At 32.5% G+C, this 13,029-nt stretch overlaps 1 pseudogene; it reads right to left on the bottom strand.

Moving 5' to 3' along the window:
* Positions 1-410: 410 nt before the first annotated feature.
* LOC149562247 (monocopper oxidase-like protein SKU5 pseudogene) lies at positions 411-1,620 on the bottom strand (annotated as a pseudogene).
* Between the last annotated feature and the right edge of the window lie 11,409 nt (positions 1,621-13,029).

The raw sequence follows: 13,029 nt of genomic DNA, 5'->3' as shown, positions 1-13,029 counted from the left end.
TCTGAAAAGATTAATAACCCAGAAAACTAGTGCAAAGAGTAAATATCTAAACTATGAATGCAAATGATACAAAATCAAAATAGCATCATAGAGTTAATCTCCAAGAGAGTAATGCAAATGCTGGAAGCAAAATAGCATTAAGAGGATGCAAAAAACAAGAGATACAAATACAAGCTAGGTAGCATGCTTATGTAGGCTAGGAAGAGGGAGGAGGTGGCAACATCAACCAATGAGAAGCAACCATCTATTGGACTAAAGATAGCAAGGTATCTTCCCAAGATAACTAATGGATGCTCACATGTAGGAAGGTGACACCTCACAACCATTCACCTAATAAGACATGCTTTATTAACCTAAGTGAGATTATTAAAAGTGTAGTAAAAATCTACCAAAATAGGAAAAATAAAAAACTACACTAACATTGAGTTGGAACACTGTAGAATTACAACACAAGCTACATTGGCCCAAATGGTGTTATTAGTAAAGTGCACACTTGCTACCATATAATAATCTTAGCTTGCATTTTGGTCTATTGTTACCAAAATGAGTATGGCATGACATGTTCATCCAAGTCTATGTAATTTTTCTATATTGTATAAGATTCTTCTTTCTTCACAATCATATCGTGATACTCGATTCTAACATTGAGTGACATTGAAATGCCAACATTATGTATTCTAAAGTGTCACAATACCATTGGGGACTAAATTATAGTATTGGTAAGGGCCATTTTCATTAAAGATCACACCATCAGACATTCATCGTCCTTGCCATCATCAAGGGCTTTCCCTAGATCCTTGTGACTCATGGTGTACTAGTCATTAATTAAGATAGTAAAGCCTCCATTTGAAGTTCCAAAGGGAACACAAATAACTTCTATATGGTTCACAATGAGTCCTCTATATCCTCTAGTTGCCACTTGCTAACAAAGGTAAGGAAAATAAAAGAAGCTACCAATTTGATTCTTGACCTGAAAGTCATGTCCATTTCCATGCTATAGGAATGGGACAATTGATCCTTGATACACTGTCATGCCAAGAATTTCTCCATTGTTGAATACCATTCCAGGTGATGAGTAGTGTATCATCCAAATTGCTCACTACAACATGCCAATTAGTGATCACATTAACAATGAACCTAGGAAATTGTCTATTGATAGCAATAACCCATTGTTGAACTCCAAGAGGAGCAGCTTCAATGTATGACACATTCTAACTTATACATTTGCACTAGATCTAAAAACAACATAAGCTTTTGCACAAGCAAAATGCCTGCCATAAGCAACAATGGTAGTCTTGTACACTCCATTGATATCTCCTCTCCAAATCCCAACACATATTTCATGTTAAAAAAGTTAACAGGTGTATTAAAACCATAGTTTAGTACTTAGAATTTTCATCATTTGGCCTCTCAAAACATCATCAACCTTGCAATGAGCTTTCATGCCCATGCAAAAGTATAAAACTTAGGTCCTTGTTGATTACAATTTAGAATTTTTCTTTCATGGCCAAGAAGTAAGAATTCCTTGTGAATGAATTGACTAGATTGTAATCAAATCTATTTATAATACCATACCAATGTTTCCCTAAAATTCCCAAGCACTGCATTGGACACTTCCATGATCATATCCTTTGCTATTATAAAGCCATTTAATAGAATTAAATGACGAGCATATATTTATCAAATTTGAGATGAAGCAAAAGCTTAGAGGGCCCTATTAGGGAAAATACACAAGTGTGGGGAATAATTTTACAATCAATAATTGTTTCAAAGTGACTTTCAAATTTTGGAGTTTTTATAAAAATTAATTGTACAACCTTTCCCTTCGATAATGATTTTTATCTAATTTTTTGCATAGAGCATTTTGAATAATTTTTGAGACCTTTGCTGGTATGGTGTGCTTTCATTCATAATAGCAGTATCCTACATGATACTTTAGAAGGTATCTCTAGTTACACGTTTTATGGGTAATTGTGTTAAGCAAGTGGTTGTCATAGTGACCTCAATTCTTTTCTTCAGGACACCCATTTCTCCAAAAAATATGCTTGAAACTAGTATTGCTTTGGCTAAAGTTTTTGCATTCAAGGATAAAGCAAATGAAATTGAAGCCTAAACTAAAGGAAAACCAAAGATTGTTGAAAGTAGTAGTGAGCTTGGTTTTTGACATAATAGGTTGAGCATAGTGATATTTGGCACAAATTTTGAATGGTCAAATAATTAATTTGATATTACTTTTGGAATCAATGAAATAATTTTGGGCATTCACATGTTAGCAAATAACTATGCAATCATTTCACTCTTTCTTATAGACTCTTCCTGATGATTTATTTATGGAGATAATTCTATTTTGTCAAGAAAAAGATTAAAGAACATTCCTAGACAAGCCTAATTTGCATCAAAATTATTTGGTAATTGCATACTGTTATATTAGTAGGAAAAGATCCTAGTTAAGCATCGAAACCCATATGGGAAAAATTTATATAAAATGAAGTTCTTGGACTTGAATCCCTCAGAGTTTTCATAGAGAAGTTAACTTATTATGTAAGTTATGTTATCCCATAAATCTTGTTTGATAGTTTTCCTTTAAAATGTTTTTCAATTAAGAGAAAATATGATGAAATTGAAGCTAAATTCTTTAAGGAGAGAGTTTCTTTGGAAGTAAATATTAGAAGTTGTACAAAGAACTATATTCTAAGGTATATTTTTATTCTTTTTTAGTTTTAGCATAATATTAGTATTTTATATTGTTGGATGTGATTTTGCAATCCATTACCTAATCTTCTAAACACATTGTTTGTTACAATCATTTAATTACTTTTTAGGGGTGTGAAATTGTTAATGTCATAGTGGACGTTGAGACTAAGGACGAGTCCTATAATGAAAATACAACATATTAAAATATGGAAGTAAGGAGAACATTATCAATTTTTAGATTTGTATCATGGAAGAAGTATGGATAATATTTTATAAATAATTTCAAAGGAAATTTAGTGCAGCTTGACTAATATTGGTTGGTTTAGACAATTCTTGTATTTTCACTTGCTAAGTGTTTTTCTCCAGAGAAAAGAGTTCCTGAGTTTTGGTTGACAACCATGAAGACAAATGAGGTTCTTGCAGTGTAGTGAGATTTTATTTTTCCTTGTGCCACATTGTTAAATAAAGCATTTTCTATTTGTGTACGATTCAATCAGGTTTAAGGTCATGAATTACCTATAGTATGGTGTCATGTTATTGCAACTGTAAAAAATATGATATCCTTTTTGTTTGTTTGTGTTGCCTTCTTGTAGGATAGATGATCAATAAGGAAGTAAGGAGAACATTGTTAATTTGTAGATTTGTGTCATGGAAGAAGTATGGATAATATTTTATAAATAATTTCAAAAGGAAATTCAATGTAACTTGACTAATATTGGTTGGTTTAGACAATTCTTGTATTTTGACTTGCTAAGTGTTTTTCTCCAAAGAAAGGAGTTCCTAAGTTTTGGTTGACAACCATGAAGAAAAATGAGGTTCTTGCAGTGTAGGTGAGATTTTAATTTTCCTTATGCCACATTAAATAATGCATTTTACATTTGTGCATGATTCATTCAGGTTTAAGGTTGTGAATTACCTATAGTATGGTGCCATGTTATTGCAATTGTAAAAAATATGATATGTTTTTTGTTTGTGTTGCCTTTTGTAGCATAGAAGATCCAAAAGGTTTCAAGCTTGATTTTTACTTTGGTACAAACATTTCAAGAATTTAGTGGTAAAAAACTAGTTGAGCACATGCTTTATGTTTGCTTTGATTGTGCAATAGAGTAGTCATGATATGTTTCCATGTTTTAAGCTTCTATGTATGGCTTGGCTCCAATTTGAGTCTAGTATTAAAAGGTCCTTTTGGAATGTTTATACTACTGAAGGAATTTGTCAAGTAAATTGGATCATGCAATTTTAGTTGAATTGTAGGTTCTTCATTTATCAATCACCAATGACTAAACCCCCTTGAAGGTACATCTTTGGATGTGAGACTCAAGCCTTTTTTAACCACTCAAAGATGTTACAGTCCTCAACTATCAAGAAATGAAGACTTACCCCTTACTCTTCTTATTGCTTTTTGTACATTCAAAAATGTATCTTTCAAATTATGTTGATTTTGTTAGTGTAGAACAAAGACAATGTAGAAAGTTTTACATTGTATAATTATTCCATAAAGGGTGCTAGCTCAATGGAAGAGCACCTTCTTTATAAGTAGGAGGATGGTGCTTCGATTCAATCATTCCCTATTATGAAAAAATATACTACCAAGTATGTGACTAAATATGCTAATAAGTATACTATTAAATATGTGACCAAATAGACTTCTAAATATGCTACTAAATATACTAAATATGTGACCAAATATACAATGACATATGCTACTAAATATACCACTAAATATGTGACAAAACCAATTATCAAATATTCAACTAAATATGTGATTAAATATACTAGTAAATATGTGACTAAATCAATGGTCAAAATCAATGATCAAATAAGTGACTCAAATTGTTTAATAGTATATTTGGTGGTGTTATAAATGATTGGATAGTAACTACTATTAGTCATATTACTTAGTCACTTATATATAGTTTTAGTAGTTTTTTTAGTCACATATTGCTATTTTTGTACTAGTGCATGTGAAGCCAAATCAGAGTTCCAGGTTAATTTTTCCCCACTTCATTCAGTGAAGTTTCCCCCAAGTTTTTCCTATGGGTGTTTGGGGGTAGTAACCCCATGCTAAAGGTCAAGGGGCAACACCCCTTACATGGTCCTTGGGCTAGCAACCCCAAGTGTGCTCCCTATCATGATATAGGAAGGGGTCAAGGGGTAGTAACCCTAAAGCCAAAATTGAATTTAGTAATGTAAAAAGGCATCAAGAGTTAATTTTTTCTTTTGGATGACTTATTATAACCGTAAATTTGTAAACAAAAAAAAACTTTGATAAAATGGCTTAGGGTTTGGGATTTTATGATGTATGATGATTTAGTAGCTTCTTGTGGCAATATTGATTTGAAAGCAATTGCAAATTGTAATTAGGTTCAAATCACTTGATAATAAGAATATTGGACTTCTTTTTTTATTGACATAGCCCAGAGATTGAGTGAACCACATTAAATCTTTGTGTCTTGTGTTCTCTTATGTGTGTTTTATTATTTTTTGATATTGGTTATATTTGCATTTAATTATTATTTTGGTCTCTTTAATTCTAGAAAATGGTGTTAGAGTGAGGTTATCTCAGTTGTCCTACGTAGGAAACTCTCACAATTGAGTGTGAGTCTCATGGTTGATTTGGAGCAATGAGAGACGAGGGTAAGCTGAAGGTTGAGAATTCTAATGGTTAGAACTTTCAATTATGGAAAATGCAAATGGAGGACTATCTTCATTTGAAGGATTTATGGTGGCCATTGGAAGGAAAGGCCAAGAAAGAAGCTGATATGGCATAGAGAATTGGGATATTTTAGACAAAAAAACTCTTAGAAGTATTCATTTATGCCTAACACAATCGGTGGCATCCAATATTACGATAGGATAGACAACTAAAGAGTTGAGACAAACCCTAGAAAAGTTGTATGACAAACCCTCCACTTCAAAAAATGTATTTCTCATGAAGTGTTTATTTAATATGAAGATGGAAAAAGGTATATCTGTTACCAATCATTTGAATGATTTTAATACAATTTGAGTCAATTATCTTCTATAAAGGACAATTTTGATTAAAAAAAAGTTAGAACTCTCTTGATTCTTTGTTATTTGCCTGAAAGTTGGAATGGCTTCGTAATGGTTGATTAGTTGTGTTTCAAGTTCTAATACACCTAAATTTGATGATGTGGATGTTGTCATTCTAAGTGAGGAAATTTGTAGGAAAAAATTATGTGGATTTACATCAAGAAGTGTCTTGAACGCACAAAAAAGAGGCATAACGAATGAGAGAGGAAAAAATTCTAGAAATCATGGGAGATCAAGAGGAAAATCAAAGAGAAAGAGGTCTCAATCCAAAGGAGAAAGAGACAACTGACACTATGGGAAACCAAGGCATAAGAAGAAAGATTACTAATCTTGAAAGAAAAATGAAGTAGACAAACAAGAAGGAAACAAGGAGACAAATGTGCTAAGTATTAAATTGAAACATGATGCTTTGTTACTTCTTTAGAAAATGTTGACAATCCATGAGTTTTAGATTTAAGGGCTTCACTTCATGCTACACCCTATAGAGGTTATTTTCTTGATTATATGCAAGAGAATTTTGGACTTATTTATTTGGGAGATAGTGAACTCAATCAAATTGTTGGAAAGGGAAGAATTAAGATTAAGTTGCAAAATGAGGATCATTGGCTACTACAAGAGGTAAGACAAGTTCAAAAGATGAGTACGAATTTAATTTTAGTAGGGTAGCTAGGTAATGAAGGTTGTACAATTACTTTTAATGAAAAAAATTGGAAGGTTTCAAAAGGTTCTTTAGTAGTAGAAAATGTTGTGAAACTAGGCACATCATATCTTTATATAGGTCATATTGTTCCTTCTACGTTAATTGTTTAAGAGAAAAACTAGTGTTCAGGAATATGTTGCGGTTGAGCAAGAGAACATAAAACAATTGCTAAAGATTCTGAAACAACATTATGACACAATCATATTGGGCACATGAGTGACAAAGGTTATGCAATTACTTCATTCAAAGAAAGTCTTACTAGGGTTCTAAAATGTGTCAATATGGATTTATGTGAAAGTTGTGTTTATGAAAAATAAAAGAGTTTTGTGAAGAGTGGGAAGGAAAAGAAAAATGAGAAATTAGAGTTTCTGCATATAAGTTTATGGGGACCAATTCATCTATCTTCCCTTGGTGGCTATCAATATTATGTTACATTTGTCGATAATGCAACGAGAAAAGTATGGGTCTATTTCCTTACACATAAATTTGATTTTTTTCAAACTTTTAAGAAATGAAAATGTTTGGTTGAGAATGAGAGTGGTAAAAGACTTAAATTTCTCAAATATAATAATGTTGTTGAGTATTGCAGCAAATAATTTGAAGATTATTGTTTCTCTTAAGGGTGTTCATAAGTAGAAGACCATTAAAAGGACTCTATAGGAAAATGGAGTGGCTAAATGCATGAATAGGATAATAATGGAGTGTGCACAGAGTATGAAGTTGTAAATTGGGTTGCCCTTAAACATGTGGGTAGAAGAAGTTAATACTATTGTATATTTAATTAATAGAGGTCCCTCTACTCCTTTGGGTTGTGGTATTCCAAAGGAAGTGTAGACTGATAAGAAGGTGAGCTATGCTTTTCTTAGAACATTTGGTTGTAAAACATTTGCACATAAAGATAATGAAGATAGAACCAAATTGGAAGCTAAGTCAAAGAAATGAGTATTTTTTGGATATGAGATTGATGAATTTGGCTGTAGACTTTAAGATCTTAGAAATCATAAAATTGTAAAAAGTATGGATGTCATATTCAATTAGAAATTGTTGTACAAAGATTAGTTGCAACAATATGAGAAGAAACAAAATAATTATGTAGTACTAGATGAGATTTTAGAAGATGAAGTTCTAGTAGTGTTGGCAAAATGTCCAATCAATTAGATAAGGTAAGTTATGGTTGTCATTTATGGCAACATATTTGTTTTGTAGATCAGTCTTGTTCATCTATAAAGAAAATTGTCTAAGTGTCAAACAGTGTTACAGAAGCATAATAATTTTGATGATAACATAATATTCCCTTGGAATATTCTCTTGTGTAGTTAACCAGAGATGCAAGACATCATAGTGATGATGTAAACTAGTGCGCATGTGCGTACAATAAACCAAGTTTGAGTTATGAAGAAATTAGTAGCACAGTGATGACTCAGTGCAAAATAGAGCATGTCAAAAAATTGTGTTAAATGACTTGAATTATTATTTAATTATTATTTTTTTATGAACCGACTTTAATGATAATTATGTGACCTGACTAAGGAAGAATTTATCAATATGTTGGTATAAGTAAATAACTTCATTTGTGAAGTTAAAGGAGCACATGAATATGATGATAATGATGTGTGATCAGTGATTGTGAAGTTGATATGATCTTGTGAAATGAGAGTAACAAGTGAATGTGACATTGTGATATATGATGCAAAGCATTGTTATGCTAGATATGATACAAATTAAGTTGTGTGCAATCACTTTTATATGAAGAATTTTCAATTAGAAGATTTGCAAAGTACAACAAGTATCTCAGAATTGTATGTATACTTATTTCCTGAAGATCTCATTGTATAATTGCATGTTAGAGTAGTGAGCTCTTCTTGCACACATTTTTATATGATCTAGTCTCCTAATAGGCACTTGAGACACTATACATTCTTCATAGACTCCTAATAGGGTCAATATCCTTAACTAGATTCTTTATATAGTGAATCATCTAGTGGGTTTCATCCCCACCAGGGTTTTCCCTTGGCTAGGGTTTCCCTTTAAAAAATATGGTGTTATGATCTCTCTTTATGTATGGTTGCTTATACTATTTAAAATTATTGGTTTACTTTCTTATGCATGTGGTAAAGTAATTAATAATATTCAGTTGTGGTAAATAAAGATTGGAAATACTGTTTCACCCCTCCCCTCTTAGTATTATCTATTTCTAAAAATTGGTATTAGAGCTTAGTTATTTAGAAGAGGCTTAACATCTTGAATAAGATCCCTATGGACATGGAAAATTTGAAGAAGAATCTTGAAAAAGCACTTGAACAGATTGATCTCCTTACGGATGAAAGAGATGGCATTAAAGACAAATACAAGGATGCAAAAGCCTACATTGGTGAATTAAAGGACAAAATAGATGACTTAAAATAGAAAGGACCTAATAATCAGACCACTAATGATGACATTGAAGATCTGAAGAAAGAAAATGAGATCCTAAAACATGAGGTAAAGATAGTTGAACTTAAGCTTAGTCTTAAGAAAAATGGAGGAAAAAATGACTCTGAAGTGAAAGCTAAAAATGCAGATCTAACATCCCAGTTAAGCAAGGTAACATCTGAATTGGATCTATTAAGTCATAGTATGTAGAATTAGAAAAATACAACACTATTGTGAAAGGTGAGTTGGTACAAACCAAGCAGCAACTTGAAAAATTATATACCAGCAATGATAAGATTGAAGAAGAAATATGTGCACAAAGACCCAGTTATGATAAGACTAGACTTGGATTATTTCTTGGACAATCTGCCAAGAAATCCATCGAGAGAAAATGATTTAATACTCCTAAACTCAATAAGGATCTAAGAAAAATAGATGATACATCTAAAGATAGAGAGAATATTACTCATTTTGAGAAAGATAAAGAATCTGATCAAGATATGGACAAGAAAAGAAAGGAATCTTTTTCTTGGTGTAATGAACTTGATTGACACTGAAGACAATTGCAAAAGTAAGTCCTTCAAACCTATTTAAAATTTTTATTGCCATAATTGTCATGGATATGGTCATTATGCAATAGATTGTAAGAAACCTAAATTTGATAGCAATAATGCAAATAGTAGGATATATAGGAACACTAACCATGTAGGTAATTGAAGAAGATCTCATAGTAATGAAAGTGGAGAAAGAAGACAAATTGTTTGCTATAGATGCAACAATCTTGGACACATTGCAAGGAATTGTAGAGCACCCAACAACCAGCTAAATCAATAGAAAAGAGATGTACCTATATGTTATCTATGCAATAAATTTGGACACACAATGAAGTTTTACAGAATGGAAAGAAGAGACCTAAATAGGAATCAGAATTACAGAAGAAATGATGATAGTTTGAAGAAAGAAATAAAGGAGTATATGAAGGAATTAAAGGAATCATTTGTTAAGGAAAATGAACTAGGATGTTCACATATAGTTACAGAAGATGTACCTAATAAGACAATGAAGTCACTTATCATTTGTGACTCTCCTTACCAGAATTGAGCACTCTCAATAAGACAGAGTATCAGTTATTGATAACTGATGGTAGAGTAAGTATTAAGGGTTGTGCAATTGACAATACGTAGTAGACATTGAGAGACATCTAGAGTGAAGTGTGCATTGGTTGATAAGGTCAGGACGAGGATATATAAGAAGATTAAACTATTTTTTGCACAAAGACAATATACTAAACTAGTGGCAGACATGCATTTAATGTGAAGTATAGATTGCGAAAGATTTAAAGGACGCAAACTCACTTGCATTAATCATTTACTTGTATGAAGTATGTGTGCAAATTTGAAGTAAGATTTGGAGAATTTAAGAGGCTTGCAATCATGCAAAGTTGCCCAAAACCCTAGTACACAAAATTGAGGTATTTTCTGAATTGTTGAGCATAATCTTCCAAGAATGGCAAGACAAGAAGTCTTTAGTGTAAGCAATAGGCCTAGGTACAATTTCAAGAAACACCCATTTGTTTACTTGATGACCCCATTGGAGCATTTGTGCAAGTTTCAAAAAATGTTCTTCATGTCGAGGATATCAAAGGATATATCCATTGTAAGATTAAAAGCATAGGTGATTTAGAGATTCATAAGGATTTGGAGAAAAGGTGTAATAATGGCTTGTCACTGAAACCTAAACATAGATACCTAGTTAAGCATATGTTCTACATGGATTTTGACAATAATGATTGGACAAGGATAATTATGAGCAGAGTACATGATGGTTTTCTATAGTTGGGAAGTTATATCATATGTGTTGATAATGATTTAATTCAAGGTCACAGGTCTGAGCAATGAAGGCAGTAATCTAGTGGATATCAAGAATGTGAACAAGATAGTTGAGGCAAATCTTAGTACATATTTTGATGGCAGAAACATGAAAGTTAATACAATTCAAGATGATGAAGTGAGGCTCATTTGCAAGATTTTGGGATACAAGTACAATCATGGATCTAGGATAGATTCAATGTCTGTAGGATTTCTTCATGCAACTTACTTGGCAGTGAGAGTTGAAGAGGTTACCATGTGTGATATTATCAAAATGAAATTGTTGGACAACATATCCATAATCAAGAAATCAAGGAGCGCAGTCTTCAGATTTGAATCCCTATTGACACATATTTTTCTATGCTACTAAGAAGTTTCCTAGTATCTCAAACTGGAATGAAAATGAGTGTGCAATGCAGGTAATCACTCATGCATATTGATCAAGACCTAAAGCAGTCAAAGACAGTGACACACAAAATAATGAAGTCTTTTCAAGTAGAAATTATGAAGCAAAGGTATATGATACCTCCTGTGATAATAGAGAAATACAAAGATGAATTATGTTTTATGGTTGAAATTGATTTCACTTGCATGGAAGCTGTAGTCCCTTAGGTAAAGTTCATTGAACCTATGAGATATGAGATGAGCAAGGAATTAATTGAAAGATATGCACAGATAATACTTCACTCTAAAGTTGATTCTAATTATCCTAGATGGGGCACATACACTAATAAGATGAGAGAAGTTAAGACAAGTTAGATAATAAAGGATTCCAAGAAAAAGGTTGATGAGGTGATTGATTCCATTTTGAAGGAATTAGGAATTTCTAGAAAAGAATTTGATAAGGTAAAGGAGATAGCCATGGAAATGAAGGCCAGTGGTCAATTTGAGCTATTGACCCCTACACCCATTGCAATGGTAGGACCTACTAAAGAGGTCACAGTTGCCCAGATAGGTGTGCAAACATGTACTATGCCTTATGCAGCAATTGTACAGCAACAACCTCCAACCAAACTAGTAAAGACTAAAGAAACATCACCTACAAGAAAGTCTACAAGGCTTAAACAAATCATAATCCTTCCTAAAAGAAGAATGAAATAGAATAAAAGTGGCCCAATAAAAAAGAGAAGAACCTTTCAAATTAGCTCATTTTAATTAGAAGAAGAAACTGGTGATAGACTAGTTGAGCCAACTAATCAAGAAGCAAAGACATCAGTAGGACGTAATGCATGGAAGCCAAAGGTAGAAAATCCAAACATGCAAATCATTAATGAAATTAATTTTTTATAGTTGAATAAATACTATGATTTCTATAATAACATGGATAGGAGACAACTAGAAAATGTTGCAGTTAGGAACATGATACTTCAAGATAAGAGATTTGATAGTATAAGAGGTCTAATACCCAAAGACTTGAATAATAGATTAAGAAATAGAAAGAGCAAAATTGTAGAAGAAGACAAACAAATAAGAATGAATATGGTGAGAAAGTTATGTTTTGTAAATAATGAGGAAGAAATAACAGAAATTTTGAAAGGTATAGCACGATTTTTGAGACATAAGAAGAGATCCATTCTCCTCATGGGAGGCAATTATGAAGAAGTTAATAAGGAAACACAAGAGGCTATAGTTTCATACATGTCTACTATGCCTAAGATAAGTGTGCAGGCAAAGAAGGCAAGTCAAATGCTTAGAGAAAGTGCACAAATAGAGGGGGCAAGCCAAATGCCCAAAGAAAGTGTGTAGCCAGAGGAGGCAAGCTAGACACCTAAGGAGTGTGCACAAACAAAGGAAGCTAGTCCTATAGCATGCATTCCTCCTCATAGTTTTGAACTAGCAGCTATGCCAAGTTCTTCACCACATATTACTATTGGTAGTGAATCTATGCAAATAGATAACATCAAAGTGACAGTTAACAAAATAAAGGATCCATTCAAGGATTTTGGCACTAGCATTGTTGGAGTTTTTGTAGATTGTAGTAGCTCATCAGATGAAGAAAAAGAAAAGGATTAGGAACCAAAGGAAGAAGAACCACCTTCCGTGAAGAGAATTGAGTCTAGTAGTGAAGTGGCTACTACAAATGTACCCTTGACAACAGCAATAGTAACACCTTCCACTGCACCTACCCAAGTAGTAGCAACAGCAGTGGCAGTTCAATCTAATGAAGAAGATGAAGTAAAGAATCTTATATCTTCTTTAAGTAAACTTCTTGAGAGGAAGAAATTAGTCAAGTCCTTTTAAAAGACTTTGACTTCAATTTTGGACAAAATGGAGAAAGTAATAAGCCCTATTGACACCCTT

Source organism: Cupressus sempervirens, chromosome 4, assembly GCF_028749045.1.
Source record: "Cupressus sempervirens isolate cs-2001-9-10 chromosome 4, ASM2874904v1, whole genome shotgun sequence".
NCBI classification, from domain to species: Eukaryota; Viridiplantae; Streptophyta; class Pinopsida; order Cupressales; family Cupressaceae; genus Cupressus; species Cupressus sempervirens.
Note: the sequence above shows the minus strand (reverse complement) of the source record. Positions and strands in the feature narration are given on the sequence as shown.